Raw genomic sequence first — 19,042 nt, forward strand, 5'->3', positions numbered from 1 at the left:
AATCATGTAGTCTTTTTAAAATTTTTTTTTTAAAGATTTTATTTGTTTATTTGACAGAGCACAAGTAGGCAAAGCAGCAGGCAGAGGGAGAGGGAGAAGCAGGCTCTCCACTGAGCCGGGAGCCCCACGGGGGCTTGAAGGCAGACTCTTAACGGAGTGAGCCACCCAGGAGCCCCTGAATCATGTCATCTTCAATTCTTTTGCTGCTGGTGCTCTTTCACAGGCTAGAACTTGGATCAGACTTCTTATGTTTGTTTAGGAAAGGTTACTATTGACCTATTTATAAGTGTTTCACCTGGCCCTGGCTATTTCGGAATTCTGGTACTGGACTGGATTCCAGGCCCACACATCTGGCCTTACCTAGTGGAATGTCTCATCCCTGAGGGCAAGCAGCTGTGTCAGCTTTGTGTTCTGTGTCCTGCAGGAATGACTGTGCGTGGTGCTGGACGGTGAACTCCTCCAGGGCAGTTGCTATAGTATTTATTTATCTATTATTCATTTATTTAGAAGCTATGGTATTTAAATTTATTTATTTATTTATTTATTTATTTATTTATTTATTTATTTATTTAAGAATCTATGGTATTTAAGCTTATTTATTTATTTAGAAGCTATAGCATTTAAATTCATTCATTCATTCATTTATTTAGAAGCTATGGTATTTAAATTACATTTTCCTGGGTTCAGAACTTAGGTCAGCAAAGAGGTAGGCAGCTCACTAAACTCGGGTGCAGCATCATGGGTGCTTTGGTGCCACTAACAGAGCCAAGACACTGAAACAAGCTCTAAATCCTCAAAGAAAAATCGCTGAACCATCTTAGTTGATCCTTAAGTATCAACCCCTGTGAGCTAGTCACTGCGCCAAAAGCTTTCACTCACTTTAAATTCTCACAGTCCTTTTCTTTTTCTTCCTATGGTTTGTAGTTTTTGAATGACAGGTAGATAAATCCTAGTGAGTGTTTGTACCACGGGAGTCTCACGGAGCCTAAAGTTACAGTAATGTTATTACTGAGCTTTTCTCACAATCCTTTTAAAAACTGAGATATTATACAATATTATATATTAAAGTGTCTTGAGTGCACTGACATTAACTGTACGGCTTGATAAATTTTTACAGATGGATACCAACCAGATCAAGAGACAGAACGTTTCCAGCTTTCATTAGGTTGCCTCGTGCCCCTTCCATCCCCCGAGGTAACCATTATTCTAACTTCTCTCACCATCGATACATTTTGTACGAAATTATTGTGGCACGATTCGTCCGCGGCGCTGGACGAGACGCACGCTCGGCTTCCTCCCTAAAAAGCATCCCGCCGAGGTTCCAGGAGTCCACAGAGCGGCTGCTCCCCTCTCACCGCCCCAGCGGCGGACTCCACGTAGGCGGTGCGGGAGCACGCCACAATGGCTGCCCGCGCTCTCCCGCGCCGGCCTCGCCGCATTCTCCCACCTTGCCAATGGGTACCCCTCCCGCGCGATGGGCAGCCGGGCGTGGCCCTGGGCGCGACCCGCCGGAACTCGAGCGGCCAGGCGGGCGCTCCAGAGCCCGGGATGTGGGGCGCGCGCCCATTGGCTGAACTTTCCCCGGTGGACCGGCCGGCCGCAGAGCCCGCCTCCCGGCCCTCTCTCGGCGCTCCCATTGGCAGTTCGTGTCCCACCCGCGCCCGCTCCCGCCCCCAGCCCGCCGTGATGGAAACGGGGTTGGGGGGGGTGGGAGGCCGAAGCGGGGAGGGGGGTGAGCTTTCCTCCCCGTAAGGGGGCGCGAGAGAGAAGACAGGCCAATCAGGACAAGACGTGGAAAAGAGGCGCCGCGCCAGCCAGTCACATCGCGAGGTCCGGGTCGGGGAGGCTGACGTGAGTGGCACAGCCAATGGGCGTGCCACTACCCGTCCGCTCTTCAGCAGCCGGTCGGGGGTGGTGGAGGAGCGAGTGAGGAGAGCGCGACGGCGGCGGCGGCGGCGGCGGCGGCGGCGGCGGCGGCGGCGGCGGCGCCATCGCTGGACAGCCAGGGGGAAGGCGAGGCCCAAGCCTCTGCGTCTAGGTGAGAGGTAGCGACGCCAGGCGAGGGGAGGCCGGGCTGCGAGCCCCTTCTTGCCTGGCTCGGGCTGCTGGAGCCGGGGCGGCAGGCCGCCAGCGGCGGAGGCAACACCCGCCGCCCCGCCCCCGCCCCCACCCCCACCCCCACCCTTGGCCGCCCGGAGCCGGGGGCGCCAGCCTCGCCCGGGGTGGTCTATGCGCCGCTGGGCTGGGGCCGCTGCCCTCCAGAGGGCCGGGCTGGCGAGCGGGGACGCAGGGAGGGGCCTGGTTTGCAGCGGCGGAGCCTTGGGGGCTCAGTCTGGTGTGGGGAGGCCGCATAGAGGTGGCGAAGGTGGGGCGGGGTACTTAACGGAGAAGCAGGCTCGTGTGCTCCGGGGTGGCAGTCAGAGGAGGCCTGTGATTAAAGGATTTCTGGTCTGAGGGGGAAGAAAGCGATGGGAAAAGGGTGATGCTCGGAAAAGGGTGCCGGGGAGAAGGCGCGGAGCCGGGGAATGTGGCTGGGCTTTTGGAAGCAGGCATTGATAGCGGGTGGGGGGAGATCGTCTGGGAGTGAAGGGAGGGTAGGGTTTTGAAGGTTAAGATCTCTGGACAAATGGGGGACAAATGGATTTGGAATAAGAGGCACCTACTCAAACCGGAAGGTGACTGAGAGAAGAAGGTTTTAGGTGAGGTGTGGATGGAAGCTGTTTGACTAGAATGCGTTAGGTGGCCAGTTAGGAGAAAGTATACAAGGAGCCGACGAAGTGGGTGTATATACAGTAGCCGAAGGGTGTGGATCTTTTATGACTAAGTGAGCAAGAGTAACTGTTCCTTTTGGGAGGGTGTGGAGAGCTGAGAGTCTCAGGTAGGAGTCAGTCAGCCAGGTTCATAGATAGGTTCATTCACTACTCATGAGGGCCAAGTACTTAGAGGTAACTCTCACTACTGAGGCCGATGGTGTCTCCCTTCCCCACCCCCGTGATAGTTCATCTGTCTAATTGTTTTGCCACAGCGGCACCCAAACTCACCCTCTGAAAAGTAAAGGCACAAACGTTATTCGCTTTTGATTGGATGGCAATGAGGAATCACTTAATTCTTTATGTTTTTTTAAAAAATTAGAATGTGTTGGTTTCAAGGCAGCATTAGAAGGTACTTTCAGAAAATCTGTCCTGTAGGGGAGTTTCTCAGCTATTTTGTTGGACGTGTGTAATATAGCATAAAAATTATGCAAGAACTCTTACAGTAACATAGTGAAAATTAACATATAAGTACAATTCTGTTACTGTAGGATCAACCACTTTGATGCAGTAGAATTTGATTACGTATCATACTTGTTGGCAAGTTTTTTAGTCTTGGGAAGAGTGTTGTAGCTAAATAGGTTCAAAGTTCTTTTCACTTAAGAGGAAGAAAGACATGGTATGTGTGTATCACTGCTACTGCCTCTCTGTTTAAAGCTTTACGAATTTTTATTTGTGGGGTGTGGGCAGAGGTTGGGGGTATCACTGCTACTGCCTCTCTGTTTAAAGCTTTATGAATTTTTATTTGTGGGGTGTGGGCAGAGGTTGGGGGCAGAGAAGAGGTAGTAGAAACAAAATTGGCCCACTACCACATTTTCAGTGGATTGAAATGGGAGGAGTTGATAGGCACTGAGGTTTAATATCTGCTTGAGGATAGGACAAAAGGATTGTGAAGAGTTAAATGCTTCTTGACAAACATGAAGTGCGGAGGACAGAAACCAAAGAGGACATATGTTGTATACGATATTTCCTTAGCCAGATCACCAGAACATCATAGCTAATGGATCATTCTTTAAGAGGTAGAAATAATTTCATGGAAGTAATTTCTTGACACTGCTATTCACTGATCACATTTTACCCTCAGTATAACAGAATACCTAAGTGCTGAGGACTCAAGAGCAGAGAAGTAATCCAAGTGGTATGGAGTTAATCAGGGAAGGTTTCCAGGAAGAGGTGAGTTTTGAGACATCTTTGGAACTAGGAGTGTGGATATGTTATTAGAAGACATGAAGATGACATTCCAGTAGTTTGGACATGCTATCAAATACACTGTGGACAAGAATGACACATTAAAAATGGTTTTAAGGAGGATGGAAGATTTGAACGAAGATTTAAGAGTGTGGAGAGCAATTAAATCTATGGTTGTAGCTTAGTTAAAAAATAATGATTCTGTCTGGTGGCTAGGAGAGAAGAATTAGAATAGTTAATGATGGATTGGAGACAGTAAGGGAAAGAGCATGAAAATATTTTTTGATATTTGAGATAAGAAAATATGTTGACAGTAAGTTGGGTTATTGAGAGGTAGATTTGGTGTTCAACCATAAAATAATCAGAAATATTTTTGAGTTCCATCCTGGATTATGTTGATAATAATAGCAAAATTTATTGGGTGCCAGACAGTTTTGAGCTTTTTGAGCGTCATCTTTCTTTGATTATCTCTGTTTTATAGATGAGGCAACTGAGATTCAGAGAGATTTAATTTGCCCCAGGTCACACAGCTAGTAGGAGCCAGGTCAGGATTGACAGAGTCCGTAAATATTAATTGAGCATATGCTTCATGCCAGGTACAGTGTTAAATGCTGGAGGGTCAGAGTTGACAAGCAAATCCAAAAGTCAGGCTGGAGCCATTTTTTTTGGAGGTTGTCAGGAATTAATAGAAGGGAGCCAGTGAAGAAAGAGAAAAAGATGAGTTGGAGAGACTCTTGTAGACACTGACGAATGTACTGTTTTGAAAAACTTAGGATAGAAATAGTTTTAAGAAAGAGGAAGTAGTCAACAGCAAAATATATGGCTGAGAGACTCAGAGAACAAAGACTGAGAAGAAACCATTGAGTTAAGTCAGAAAAACTTGTGTGAATTTAGTCTCAAAAACCAGAATTAAGATAATAAGGTATAGGCAGATACTCATGTTTAGTGGCAAGTGCTCTATACAAATTTAAAATATGATGGCAGTTATGGTCAAATTCATAGGAAAGATGTTGGTATGTCCCTTTCTAATATTTTAATCTTTGGTAAGATCATGGGTGGTTTAAAAATGCTCATACTCTTTTTATTTTCCAAGTTTATAAAAACAAGCATTACTTTCATAATTAGTGGGGGAGAAAATCATTCTACTGAAATGAGCTAATATTCGGGAATATGTGGGTGGGCTTCTCTGAATTTTGTTTGGGGTAGGGGAAAAGATCATCTTATTTCAGTGTGTACTGCTGCATATGAGGTACTTTGGTCAGTACATTCCTGTCTTGGAAATGACTAGACACATCCTGAAACTGTATATACTGAAGGATGGCATTTGCTTAATCTGAGGGATCAGGTTACTAAATCACCTTGAAGCATGGAGATATGGTCTTGGCTCTTCTGAACATTGTTTTTTTTAGGGTTTAATAAATGAATATAAGGTTAAACAAAAGCACACCACTCATTCAATTGAGTCATTTTAACTGTGTCCTTTGGACTTTATACCTTTCTTTCTTCCCACACATTGGTTCTATAGTTCCTCTCTTACTGGGTTTGTAATGGGCTTAGAGTTTCAGTTCAGTAAGGCGATATGAAAGTGCTGAATTGACATATAACTAATTTAACTTAAAATTTGTCGTTGTTTTCTTTTAACTTTTCAAAATTTGAAGAAGAAAAGAGACAAATTTCAAGACAATGAAATAAACTTTTCTAATCAAATAATTATTTGAAAGCAAACTAGTAGGATTTGCCCCAGGATCAGTACAGTTTTATTCCAGTCTCTAAAATGGAGATGGAGGGATCTTGTAAGTCAAGAATAGGATCTAGTTTTTAGTTTAATTTGGCCCATAGGGGTTGTGAGAGGAAACTTAAAATTTCATCTAGGTACTGTACTATGTTCCTTAAATTATTGCATTTAGTTCTCATACAATTCTGCAAGGTGGATAACCTATTAACAGATGAGAGAATGAGGCTCAGAGAAGTTAGTATTAACTTTCCAAAGGTTGGAGAGGTAGGAGCAGAGCTGAGATTCAAACCTTGCTTTGTGGAACACCAAAATTCATGCATATGACATAAAAGGCAAGAAAGACTTGTTTATATTAATACCTAGAATTGAAAAAAATGCCACATAGCCTTAGGTGTTTAGTAACTGTTACCTTAGAAGATGGGACTATTGCTCTGTGTGTTTGCCTTGTGACACTGGCTCTTGAATGATGATGATTGTTGCATGTCTTTTAAGGGTGCATTATATTACCTTTAGAGGTTATGTATTCACATTTTAGTACTTTTTGAAATGACGATGTAATTTATAGTGTCTTTTTAAAAATGTTTATGAAATGGATACTAAGTCTTTTTTTTTTATTTGAAGCTCTAATTGTCTTTATTAAATGATTCATGAATTGGACACCACAGCATCTAGTAAGTAGAGAGGCACTCCCAAATGGCTACTATGTCTTAAAGTCACGTGTGTGTCTCAGAATTGAGGAAGTGTGGTATAGGCATATAGTCTGCATGTACAACGCCTTAGCAGTTTGTTGTGTGCATTTTCTTCCCACCTCCTTCCTTTACTTAGCCTATTAACTTTTTTTTTGTGGTATTATATAAACTGAAGTACATATTAATAGTAAAATAGTCATTCTCTTTAGTTAGTGAATATTATAGTGTAGAAGAAAGTACTTTGATGTGGAAAATTCACATTGCACTGCAAATGAGCAGATCTGAATTTTAATTTTGGTTTTGCTAGTAACTTAATGTGTAACTTGAGGCAAGTCACTTCCCCTCTCTGAGCTTTAGTTTTCTCATCTCTAAAATGGAGTGGGGAGGAGAACTTTTTAGACCTGTCCAGCTTGAACAAACTGAATGCTCTCTCTTTAATGAAAAACGTGGATGCCTTAGATCCTTCTTAAAAACTGTATTTATTACCTTTCTACTATTTTTTTCTTTGTCTTCTTTCCTTTGCCTTCTCTCCTTGCCCTTTTTTCTATGGATCCTTGAGAGTACTATCAGATCCAATATATTAGAGAGGATGTGTTATTTTTGATACCCTACATTTACTAAGACAGGATATTTGAGAAATTAGGTACTTTGTAAATAGTTAGCAAATGAATATATGTTTTATCTGAGTTTAATAAAAGGATCCTTTAAATAAAATACCATACAGAAGATTTTAAAGTTTCTTTGGAAGGTAGTTCTGCCTAAATAATGAAATGTGTTTAGTCAAGTAAATTTATCTGCTCTCTGTGGGGCAGATGTATAAAGAAGAAAACTACTGGACCTGTTTTTGAAAAGTTTTCTGTCCTAGAAGGAGAAGGAATCTCCTTTAAACTTTGTGTTATGGAAAATTGCCAACATAAAATGCACATCACCAACTTTAGCAGTTACAAACCTGTGGTTAATCTTGTTTCATTTCTACCTCCACCCACTTGCCCCTTTTTTATTTTGAAGCAAATCCCTAGACATTTTTACTAGTTACTACCATATAGCATGATGAGTGTGACAATAGACATGCTAAGCTAAGTGAAGTGGAAATTGTTCATTTAAGTATATTTTGAGACTTGTATGTTATACTGTGCTAGGCGAGAGGAATTAGATATAATAATCTACTGTAGGGCAGGGGTAATGTAATTGGATAGACTGAATATACATATATAAAATAATATAGCAATGTGAGATCATATACCAAAATTGGTGGTAGAGATTTTAAGTGAGAGATAACATTATTTCTGAATAAAAGTAGGATTTAGGGAAAAAGAACATTAAGGGGTGTGATGAGGGTGATCACATGGAGAAAGCATATAGTTAGAAAAATCTAACTTCAGCTTCATAGAAAAAGTTATATCTAAATCTGTATCTCTGTATACCTTTTAGACCCCTACAGCATAATATTGACATACTTTAATCTTAAATCAATATTTGAAAAAAGCCAATTTCTGTATTACAATTTAGGACACACTGCTTTATGACTCTCATTGTCTGTGGTGAATTGTTTGGCACATTTCATTAAAAAGCTTCTAAATATCGTATTACCACATGTACTAATGGATCCATTTTGTCTAGAATGTTTTTGTGTGTGCCACCAGCTTTCAAATATAAATCATTTTGAGATCTTAAATGGTGGTGTATATGTATGTGTTTAAATGTTAACCATTAGACAATTTTAAGATTACTTTGAAATATCTAGTTTACATCATTCTTGTCTTTTATGGAATTCTTGCGAGAAATGTTGTCATGACATGAGTTTTCTCACATGAGAAAGTCTCCTTGAATTTAAGGAATTCTTACCATTATATATTATTATTTTGGAGTATTGACTTAAATACTTTGAAGTATTAATTGAGAATAAAATCTTAAAATATGTTCCATAATGCAGAGATTTTTAGTCAAAGGTCATGACCTCTTTTGAGCATCTTCTCAAAGCTTTGTGCTATCTCCTTAGAAAAACAAACAGTAATCTCCCCTTGTCCGTAGTTTTGCTTTACATGGTTTCAGTTACCCATGGTCAACCTTGATCCGGAAGCAGGTGGTCCTCCTTCTGACACATTAGAAAGTCAGTAGTAGCCTAATACTAAGTCACAATGCCTACATCATTTACCTTTCTTCATCTCATCAGGTAGGCATTTTATCATCTCACATCATTATTAGAAGAAGGGTAAGTACAGTACAATAAGATGTTTTTGGAGGGAGAAAGACCACATTCATATGACTTTTGTTGCAGTATATTGTTTATAATTGTTCTATTTTATTATTATTATTATTGTTAATCTCTTACCATGCCGAATTTATAAATTAAACTTACCATAGGTATATATAGGAAAAAACAGTATGTATAGGGTTTGGTACTATTTGCAGTTTCAGGCTTCCACTGGGGGTCTAGGAATGTATCCAGTGCAAGTTAGGGGGAATTACTGTACTTGCACACTTTGTCTTTCCTATAATTTCAGGGGATTAATAAGACCCTCAGAACCTGGGGTGTCTGGGTGGCTTAGTTGGTTAAGCATCTGCCTTTGGCTCAGGTCATGTTCCCAGGGTCCTGGGATCGAGTCATTGGGCTCCCTGCTCAGTGGGGAGTCTGCTTCTTCCTCTCCCTCTGCCCCTCCCCCTGCTTTTGCTCTTTCTCTCTCTTTCTCAAATAAATTTTAAAAAGACTCTCAGAACCCATCATGGGTCTGTGGATTCTAGTTTAATAAACTATTCTTTAATGTATAGGCAGAAAACACACTGCTAAAATTCAACTCAAATTTATTTCTGTGTGTACTGCTCACTTTTTACAAACAAGTGTCTTTCATTATTGAGTGATAAAAATTATGAAACTCATTATGCATATGCCTAATTTTGAACAATAGACCAAGATTTTATTTTACTTTTATTTTTTTAAACATTTATTTATTTATTTTAGAGAGAGAGAAAGAGAGAGTATGAGCAGAGGGAGGGATAGAGGGAGAGAAAGAGAGACGACTCAAGCAGACTCCCTGCCAAGCGCAGAGCCCAACATGGGGCTCAGTCCAGGACCATGTCCAAGATTATGACCTGAGCCAAAATCAAGAGTTGGCTGCCCAACTGACTGAGCCACCCAGGTGTCCCTGAAAAATTTTATGTTTAAGTAATTTCTGCACTCAGACTGATGATCCCGAGATCAAGAATAGCATGCTCTACCAACTGAGCCAGCCAGGCACCCCCAAAATAGAACAATTCTTAATTGAATTCTTGGGAAAAAGTAAGCTATAGCCTGCTTAATAAATATGTTGAATGATTTTATAAAAGATTTTGAAATAAGTATATGGTACTTCATATAATGGGGCGCTATCCATCCTGAATTAATAGGAAGTAGAATATGACTTTAAGAATGAGTAAATATATAAATACAGTTTTTTAAAGGTAAAGGAAAAAAATACTTTGGCCTAACTTACCCTTATATAGTTGAGATCTGTGGAGGAGAGGGTCTGTTAAAGTATTTTGAGTTGTACATTTGTGTTAAAATCATTCCTGTATGTGATATGGGGGCTTAGAAATGTGTCTTGGACTGAAAGGATTGATTCTCTGTGGAGCCCTGAGAGTGTGTTTATCATCCATCCATCTAGTTTGAGGGATGGTCCTAAGTAAGTTTCTTGGAAATATATGGTTTAAAAGATGGTGGGTTGCACCTTAAACGTAAGCATAATAGTGATTTTTTTTATTTTAATGTTTTTTATTATATTATGTTAGTCACCATACAGTACATCCCTGGTTTCTGATGTAAAGTTCGATGATTCATTAGTTGCGTATAACACCCAGTGCACCATGCAATACGTGCCCTCCTTACTACCCATCACCAGCTTATCCCATTCCCCCACCCCCCCTCCCCTCTGAAGCCCTCAGTTTGTTTCTCAGAGTCCATAGTCTCTCATGCTTCCTTTCCCCTTCTGATTACCCCCCCTTTCTTCCCCTACCGATCTTCCTAGTTCTTATGTTCCATAGATGAGAGAAACCATATGATAATTGTCTTTCTCTGCTTGACTTATTTCACTTAGCACATAATAGTGATTTTTAGCATAAGCAGAATCCTCAGGAGATAGGAACAGTTGAATTAGCTGCTATTGAGACATTTGACTGTGAAGATCAGTGAATTTTAGGTGTATTGCTTTAAAATGATACCCTTTGTGACCTGTTAGAGTTAATAATTCTCTGAGTATCTAATGTACTACTAGAAAACAGCTTATTCTAATACATAGTAATAGATACATAGACTCTGAGAGCTAGGAGAAGGAGGATTTAACCATCAGTGATTTTGGCTCCTTTTCAGTGAATTTTGCGAATGGTCAGAGCAGTTAATTGGCCCAAGGTCGGGTGTTTAGTGGCAGTCCCAAGAGTTCAGTTATTCATTACTGATTTTTTAAAAAATTTTAACTGACTTAAATTCGAAGAGTTAACATATAGTATATCATTAGTTTTATATGTAGAGTTCAGTAATTCATCAGTTGCATATAATACCCAGTGCTCGTTACATCACATGCTCTCCTTAATGCCCATCACCCACTTACTCCATCCCTCCACTGACCTCCCCTCCCCCAGTTTGTTTCCTGTAGTTATGAGTCTCTTACGGATTGTCTCTCTTTCTGATTTCATCTTATTTTTCCCTCCCTTTCCCTATGATCCTCTGTTTTGTTTCTTAAATTCCACATATGAGTGAGATCATATAATTGTCTTTCTCTGATTGACTTATTTCGCTCAGCATAATACCCTCCAGTTCCTTCCATGTCGATGTAAATGGTAAGATCTCATCTTTTTTGATGGCTGAGTGATATCATATATATATTTTATATATGTATATATACCACATCTTCTTTATCCATTTATCTGTCGATGGACATTGGGCTCTTTCCATAGTTTGGCTATTGTAGACATGGCTGCTATAAACATTGGGGTGCAGGTGCCCCTTCAGATCATAGTGTTGTGTACATACCTAGTAGTGCAATTGCTGGGTTGTAGGGTAGCTCTGTTTTTAACTTCTTGAGGTTCTTCCTTGAGGATCTTGAGGAACCTCCATACTGTTTTCCAGAGTGGCTATACCAGCTTGCATTCCTACCAACAGTGTAAGAGGGTTCCCCTTTCTCTGCATCCTCACCAACATTTGTTTTTTTCCTGACTTGTTAATTTTAGGCATTTTGACTGGTGTGAGTTGGTATCTCATTGTGGTTTTGATTTGTATTTCCCTGATGCCAAGTGATGTTGAACATTTTTTCATGTGTCTGTCGTCCATTTGTATGTGTTCTTTGGAGAAATGTCTGTCCATGTCTTCTGCCCATTTCTTGACTGGATTATTGATTACTGATTTTTGATAAGTCTGTTGTGCTTACTGATTTTGGTTGTCTTCATTCTGGATCTCAGTTTCTGGAGAAGGAAGTATATTTACTCTAGCGCTTTTAGTATTATGGCTTTGATTCTCAATTGATAAATTGACTAAGAATTACCTGGATTTTTATACTCTTAATGTTTTTACTTTGCTGTACATGTTCTCAACCAATCTTTAGCCACAGTAACCCATGGTTAAAATGCTTATTCAGGTGGGTTCTTAGGAGCTTGAATCAGTTTCACAGCTGGAAACATACTAAGAATCCACAAAGTCATCAGACACTCCCCTCATGTTTTCTCTACTTTCTGAGCTGATCCCTGCCTGCAACATTTAGTTGCAAGCTCTATCTATGAACCTGGCAAAGTTTTAAAGATAAACCAGGAAAGGATTTTTGGGAAGAGAATTTATTATAAGATTTAGTCCTTTTTAAGACATTTCTGGATGGTTCCCAGAACTAGAGACTGGAGGGATCATTCACATCCAAGTTCAGAGAAGTTATTTTTACTTCCATGAAGGGTCTGATTCCAAGTACTTATGTCACATTTGGTTGGTATAGACCTGGTGGGCAGGGAGAACACCTGCCCCTGCGTTGGTGACACTATAGCCAGGGCAAGGACCCTTAAAACAGTGACTCTTAAGCGGTTTTAATCCCAGCTTTTTAGCTGGATCATTCTTTAGCTTAATAATTCCCACTTTCTGGTGGAAAAATAATAATTGTCGAGGTACAAGCATTTTGGGAAAGAGGGATTTTCTTCAGCAGTTAGAGGTATGGTTAGTTCCTAATTGAATCGCAAAAAAATTATACTTGCTATAACTAGACTAGTTAGAAAACTGTAGGTCTCAAATCCTAGTGATACAATTGTGTAATATATTCTGCTGGTTTAATAAAACAACTAAAATGATATGAATGAAGCTCAACTAATGCTAATTTTTAATTAAAAAGTAAAAATAATGATTGTTGAAAACCATGGCCAGCTAAAGACAACACAACTTCACTGACAGTGAGTGCCTCTCTTGAAAATGTCAGAATTCCAGCTTTTGAGTGTGCATATGTGGTAGGAGCTTTGTAGCCTTGGGAGTTGCAGTATCCAGAGGTATTAATTGTATACAGATTGAAGTCTTTGGTAACATTCTAATAACATGCCCATTTTTGTAACTCTTAATCACTGGCTTAATAGTTTATTCATAAGTAGTCTTATGAATCAAAGGAAGATAATGCTTTCTAAATCATTTGTAGTCCATGGGAGGTTTGGTCCATTTTTGGATAATCATTACCTTAGAAGGTAATCTGTGAGCTTCTCCAGAGCATTGTTTCTCTGGCTGTGTTGAGAAATTTGTGAAAGGCTGGGTTTAAGTAGAATTCAGTGGGCTTCTATACCTCAGGACATTTGGTAGTCTTTGATATGCTTATATACTGTTGATCCCTGGTTGGGGGTAAAGCATACAGTTTCCCAGCCCCATTTACCATGATTTGGAAAACTGCCTGTTTTTAGGTTCAGCCTTGAGAACAGATTCAGAAGGTACATAAGAAAGTGACACAAGAGCAATTAGGAACTACAGCATACAGCATAAACCAGGAACTTCAAACTGCTTTGCTGCTGTTACGGGTTGGCATTCGCTCTAATAATCAGACTGAGTCTGAATTGCTTCTAAACTGAATCTAAACTGCTTCTATAAGCAGTGAAATACCTGATTCTACCAGCTTGTTCTGAATGATCTTAATCTTCGTGAATAGACTTTGGTAGTTTTAAATTACACCACACAAAATACATAATTAGTTATCTGCCTGAGTCAATTTTTGGGTAAACCTGTAGGTAGTGTATATGTAATGTTCATGGTAAACATAATACATTTTCTTGTTAACATCAGTTTTACTGAGTAACTTGAAATATTTTTATATTAGGTATATTATGGAGTCAAATGTACAACTTTCATGAATTCCTAAGCCAAACAGGGTATTTCCCTTTCTTTAGTTGTGTTCAAGAAGCCTGATTTTTGATAATACACTTAAAGTATTCGTATAGCTATGTATATTGGAATGCTATATTTCACTTTTCTGAGTCTGAAAGTTTTAGGGTAAAAATTTCATGTCCTAACATGAAGACATTTTTATTAAGGTGAGGAGAGACTGTAGAACAATACTTTAAGAAAAAATCATGTGACTTATGGTAACTACTTTTTAAAAATTGTTTTCTCCCAGAATAGAATTGAACACATACTTTTATAAGCAATGGAACTGTATATTACCAAACTGTGTTAATAGGAACTCTACCCTTCTGTAGGCTTTACAGTAGAGAAGTTACCCCACTGGTACAGGCTTTGAGAACAGAAAGAGAAACAAAAGAAAATGGATATTGCTGAAAAATTTAAGTTTTTTTGTCAGCAGATAATTTTAGTGCTGTAGAATTGACATTTACTTTCTGATGGAGGAAGACTTGACTTTTTAAAGATGTCTTTGTGTTTTTTATATCACTCAAAGGAATTTGGAGTCTGATTTTTGTTAATGTCTAATATTTTCCAGGATAATGAAGCCTTAGAGGCATTTAATGCTGGCTAGAGTGCCATGCTCATGGAGCCACCTCAGTGTATAAAATAGTTGTGTAGTGCCCCTAAGAGAACTAATGAACCTATTGGGATTCCTAACCACCAAGAAGTATCTTAGACATTGAGGAAAATAGGATTCAGAGAGTTAAGTATTCATATGCCAGTGTCTGTGTAGGCAAACAGAGTGCCCATTATATCTACTTCAATGGGTGCTTACAACAGTGTTGGACACTAGCATCTTTTATTGAAAAAAGAAATGTTAACCAAGATGCTACAGCTATTCTTTTGTTTGTGGAAAAATGCCTTATAAGCCTTAATTTTTGAAAAGGGAGAAAGGAACCCACTATTCTTATCAGCTCGAGTACAGTAAATAGTTTGTGCATTTCGGGTTTGCATTTTGGCCCTTTATTTGTTGCTTACAGCCTACTTTCAGAGGTGGTTTTCTTTTATGTTGAGTCTTAAAACACAAAATAATGATTGCAGAGTTACTAAAATATAATAGAAAAGACGTAAGACCAATGATTCCCAGTATGCCTCCCGATGGAAGACTATCAAAAATTTTTAAGTATATACTTATCTACAAGGTGAAGCCTTTTCACAGTTGAACTAAAATGAGTTGGCTTGCTTTTGGCTAGAAGTGTGTCAACTCCAAGTGGTAACTTACTGATTAGAGGTTCACAATTAAGTGAATAAACAAAAGTGAAATTTTTGTTCAGTAAAAGAGGTTATTTGGTAGGCAAAATATTTCAAAGTATGAGACCCGTGGGGCCATATGTTTTAAAGGAATTTTGGGTGACTAAAAATATGTAACAAGGAACAATTCTTTGTTGTTCCCTAGACCCAAGAAATAGGTCCAACATGAATTAAATAGTTGATAGTCTCAAAAGTAATAAGCAGTTATCTTTCCATGCTCTCAGTGGCAGATGGTATTTTCTAAAGATGGTTTTAACAATATCTCCCATCTCACATGTTCTTTCAGTGTCATCTTGACTCCTCTCATCCTGAGGTGGGGTTTATGTCCCCTCCCCTTGAATTTGGGTGGTCTTGTGATCACTGTGAGCAATAGAATGCAGCAGAAGTTACACTGTGTGACTTCCAAGGTGAAGTCAGAAAAGGTGAGAGATACACTTTAGTTCTCAAATTAAACAAGTATGATTATTTGGATTGAGCTTTAAAAGTCTTTCTATTCTTGGGGCACGTGCGTGGCTCAGTCGGTTAAACATCATTGACTCTTGGTTTTGGCTCAGGTCATGATCTTGCAGTGGTAGCACTGAGCCCCTCATCGGGCTCCATGCTCAGGGTGGAGTCAGCTTAAGATTCTTTCTCTCTCCCCCTTAGCCCGTTCCCACTCTCCTGCATGCATGCTCTCTCTCTCTCTCAAAAAAAACAAAAACAAAAAAGGTCTTGCGTCTTGCTATTCTCGAAAGATATAGATCAGATTAGTAGCATCAATTATTTCTGAAGAATGAGATTGCTTTGGGGCACCTGGGTGACTCAGTCGGTTAAGCATCTGCCTTCAGCTCAGGTCATGATCCCAGGGTCCTGGGATTGAGTCCCACATCAGACTCCCTGCTTGCCAGGGAGCCTGCCTCTCCCCTGCCTGTGAGCTCTCTCTCTGTCTAATAAATAAATAAAATCTTAAAAAAAAAAAAAAAGAAAAGAAAAAGAAAAGGTGAGAGAGTTGCTACCTAATACTAGAATCCTGGTCTTGAAGACTGCAGCTTTGTAAGCAATCTAGCCTGAGATTACCATGCTGCAAAGAAACCCAGACTACTTCATGTGGAGAGATAGGAAGGATCTAAGATCAGGAGCTAGAACTTTTCAGCTAGAACTGTTTAGTTGAACCCTTTCCAAATTCCTAACTTACAGGTACTGTGAGAGAGATGAAAATGATTATTGTTGTTTTACGACACTAAGTTTTTTAGTGATTTTGTTACACAGCAATAAATAATCAGAGCACTGCTTTTCCTGAATCTGCTACTATATACCGAGATTTGACCATGTGGAAATGTCTGGTAAGGAATACACCCCAATGATTTGTTCTGGGATCTGACATTGACCTTATTTTGATCTTTTACTTTTGGAATATAAAAGGTTTTTTTAATCCTCGTACCCTGCACCCATTTGGAAAAGTCAGTCCATTTTTAAGTATTAAGTAGGGTGTATTTTGGTAACTGAAGGTATATCTCGTGTGTTGGGAAGAGCCCCTGATGTGTTTATTATGGCATGAGAGCGTGCGCATCATCTTTAGAAGCCCTTTTCACTGTACTCCGATTTTAGTTGCTGTCGATATTGATATTGGGCTTTCTATTAGTTTCCTAGGGCCACTGTAATAAAGTACCGCAAACTGGGTGGCTCAAACCAACAGAAATTTATTGTCTCGTAGTCTGAAATCCATGCTCCCTCTGAAACCTGCAAAGGAATCCTTTGTTGCCTCTTCCTGGTTTTCTTGTTGGCAATTTTGGTGTTCTTTGGCTTGTAGCTGTGTAACTCCAATCTCTGGTTTTGTTGACACATGGAGTTCTCCCTGTATCTTCACGTGGCTCTCTTCTTATAAGGACACCTGTGATAATTGGATTAGCAACCCACTCTGCTCTAGTGTGGTATCTTTTACCTTAACTAATTACATCCTCAATGATCCTATTTCCAAATAAGGTCGCATCCTGAGGTGCTGGGAGTTAGGAATTCAGCCTATCTCTTTTGAGGGAACACAGCTCAATCCATAACAGGCCTCAAGGGAGATTGGTGTAATTATGTTTTAACCATTTATAAATTTTTATTCCAGAGTAGATGTGAATAGCATTTTTCATCAGTACCCATGAAGTCTGTTCTCTGTATGGTAAGTCCCCCCTTCCTTCCTGCTTGCACACATAATACACATAAAATTTGATGGTAGTTTTTAAACTGTTTTGGCTCATTGGCCCCTTTGAGAATCTGATAAAAGCAGTGGATTCTTTCCCTAGAAAAATGTGCAGATGTATGCATGGGACTCTATTTGCGTACATACATACAGACACACAACAATATTTTGCTTGAAACTGTAACGTGTTCTTGAACTTCTACCCTTAAACCCGCCCCCCCCCGAAGCCTGTTCATGAACTTCTGGTTTAGAGAGTTCATTAATTTCGATTGGTTAGAGATACCTAATCCCCATTTCCCTTTTAGTGGAAAAACAAAAGGGAAAAGGAGGAGGAAGCAGAGGCATATGTGTAGGGTGTATAGGATCCCCTCACAGTCATTGCAGCTCCATGTAGCTTTTTGGGGGGATTTTCATGTTTATGTGATATTTATCATGTGCTTATTAGTCTCTTTTCCCCTCGCTCCTGTTCCTCACCCCCATATATAACCTGTAGCTAAGTAAAATTGTAAAAAATATTATACTTTTCAGTAGAGAAGAAGAATCTAGGTTCTTTTAGGTGTGTACCAGTATATAAACAGACTTTTATATCTTGTTAGATTAGCTCATGACCTCTTTAAATTCTGTTATTTTTTTAAAAAAATTTTTAAAGATTATTTGAGAGTGAGAGATGGAGCATGTGAGTGCATAGTGGGGAGAAGCAGAGGGAGAGAGAAACTCAAGCAGACTCTGCGCTGAGCATGGAGCCTGACACTGGGCTCTGATCTCATGACCCTGAGATCGTGACCTGAGTTGAAACCAAGAGTCACCTGAGCTGAAACCAAGAGTCAGACACCCAAGCGACTGCGCCACTCAGGCACCCCAATTCTGTGTTATTTTTTGATTATTATGTCAAAATTATTTTGAAAAAGATAGTGGTCTAGGGTTTCTGACTCTGTGATAGGAGTGTATTTATGCTTTTCTTCACTTGTCACCTTTCTCCAAAATAATATTGCCCAAACCTCACCCCTGAACATCTTAATGGGCTTTCCTTTTAAAAATACAGATTTTCTTTTTTTTACATACCTTGAAACTGGCTATAGGATATGTTTTAATTTTGCATTTAGCCTCAGGCATATTTATTATATTTCTGAAGCCTGGCATTCAGGTGTTGGTTTGTTTTTGAAGATATTATACCAAACAAGTATTTACTATTTTACATTGCTATGCATGGTAAGTCTAATAATAGTGAAATCACAGGAGATGAATTTTCAGACCAGACTGATTTCCTGTTGATGCATTTCTCATTTGTGTTCATTTTCCTGAATATGAGATATAGGAAATCATTATTTAGAATAGGCATTAGCAAACTATGGCTTTCACACTGCCTTCCTCTTTTTCTGAGTGAAGTTTTATTGGAACACGTCCGTACCCATTCGTTTACTTAATTATTTATGGCTGATTTTGTGCCCCAAATGGCAGAATTGAGTAGTTGATATAAAGATAGTATGGCCCACAGAATTGAAAATATTTACTACCTAACCCTTTACAGAAAACCTTTGCTAACTGTTGGTTTAGAATACTTTGTAATTCTTCCCTTTTAAGGATATTTAAATTTTTTTTCTTACTTTTCAGTGATGAAATCTGAAGGATATTAAAAGACCATCTAGCTCAACTTTTGATCTGGTGCTTGAATTTCCCTAGGTATTCCAACCAGGTGGTCGTCCAGCTTAGAGGCCTAGGACAGTAAGACAAAAATGGCATTGGATGTGCTATGTTAAACACAGAATGACCTCTGACTTGGAGTCAGTCAGTGACTCCCAATGAAAAGATAGATGATATATCTTA

The 19,042-nt window shown here is 39.5% G+C and overlaps 1 protein-coding gene across 1 annotated transcript in view; it reads left to right on the forward strand.

Annotated features, from left to right (window-relative positions):
- Positions 1-1,949: 1,949 nt before the first annotated feature.
- Positions 1,950-19,042, forward strand: part of FAR1 (fatty acyl-CoA reductase 1) — a 65,771-nt gene continuing 48,678 nt past the window's right edge. The window contains exon 1 of the mRNA XM_045796532.2: positions 1,950-2,038. The gene's annotated coding sequence lies outside the window, so the exon portion shown is untranslated. The remainder of the gene's footprint in view (positions 2,039-19,042) is intronic.

Source organism: Ursus americanus, chromosome 24, assembly GCF_024610735.1.
Source record: "Ursus americanus isolate L20-20 chromosome 24, mUrsAme1.1.p, whole genome shotgun sequence".
Taxonomy (NCBI): Eukaryota; Metazoa; Chordata; class Mammalia; order Carnivora; family Ursidae; genus Ursus; species Ursus americanus.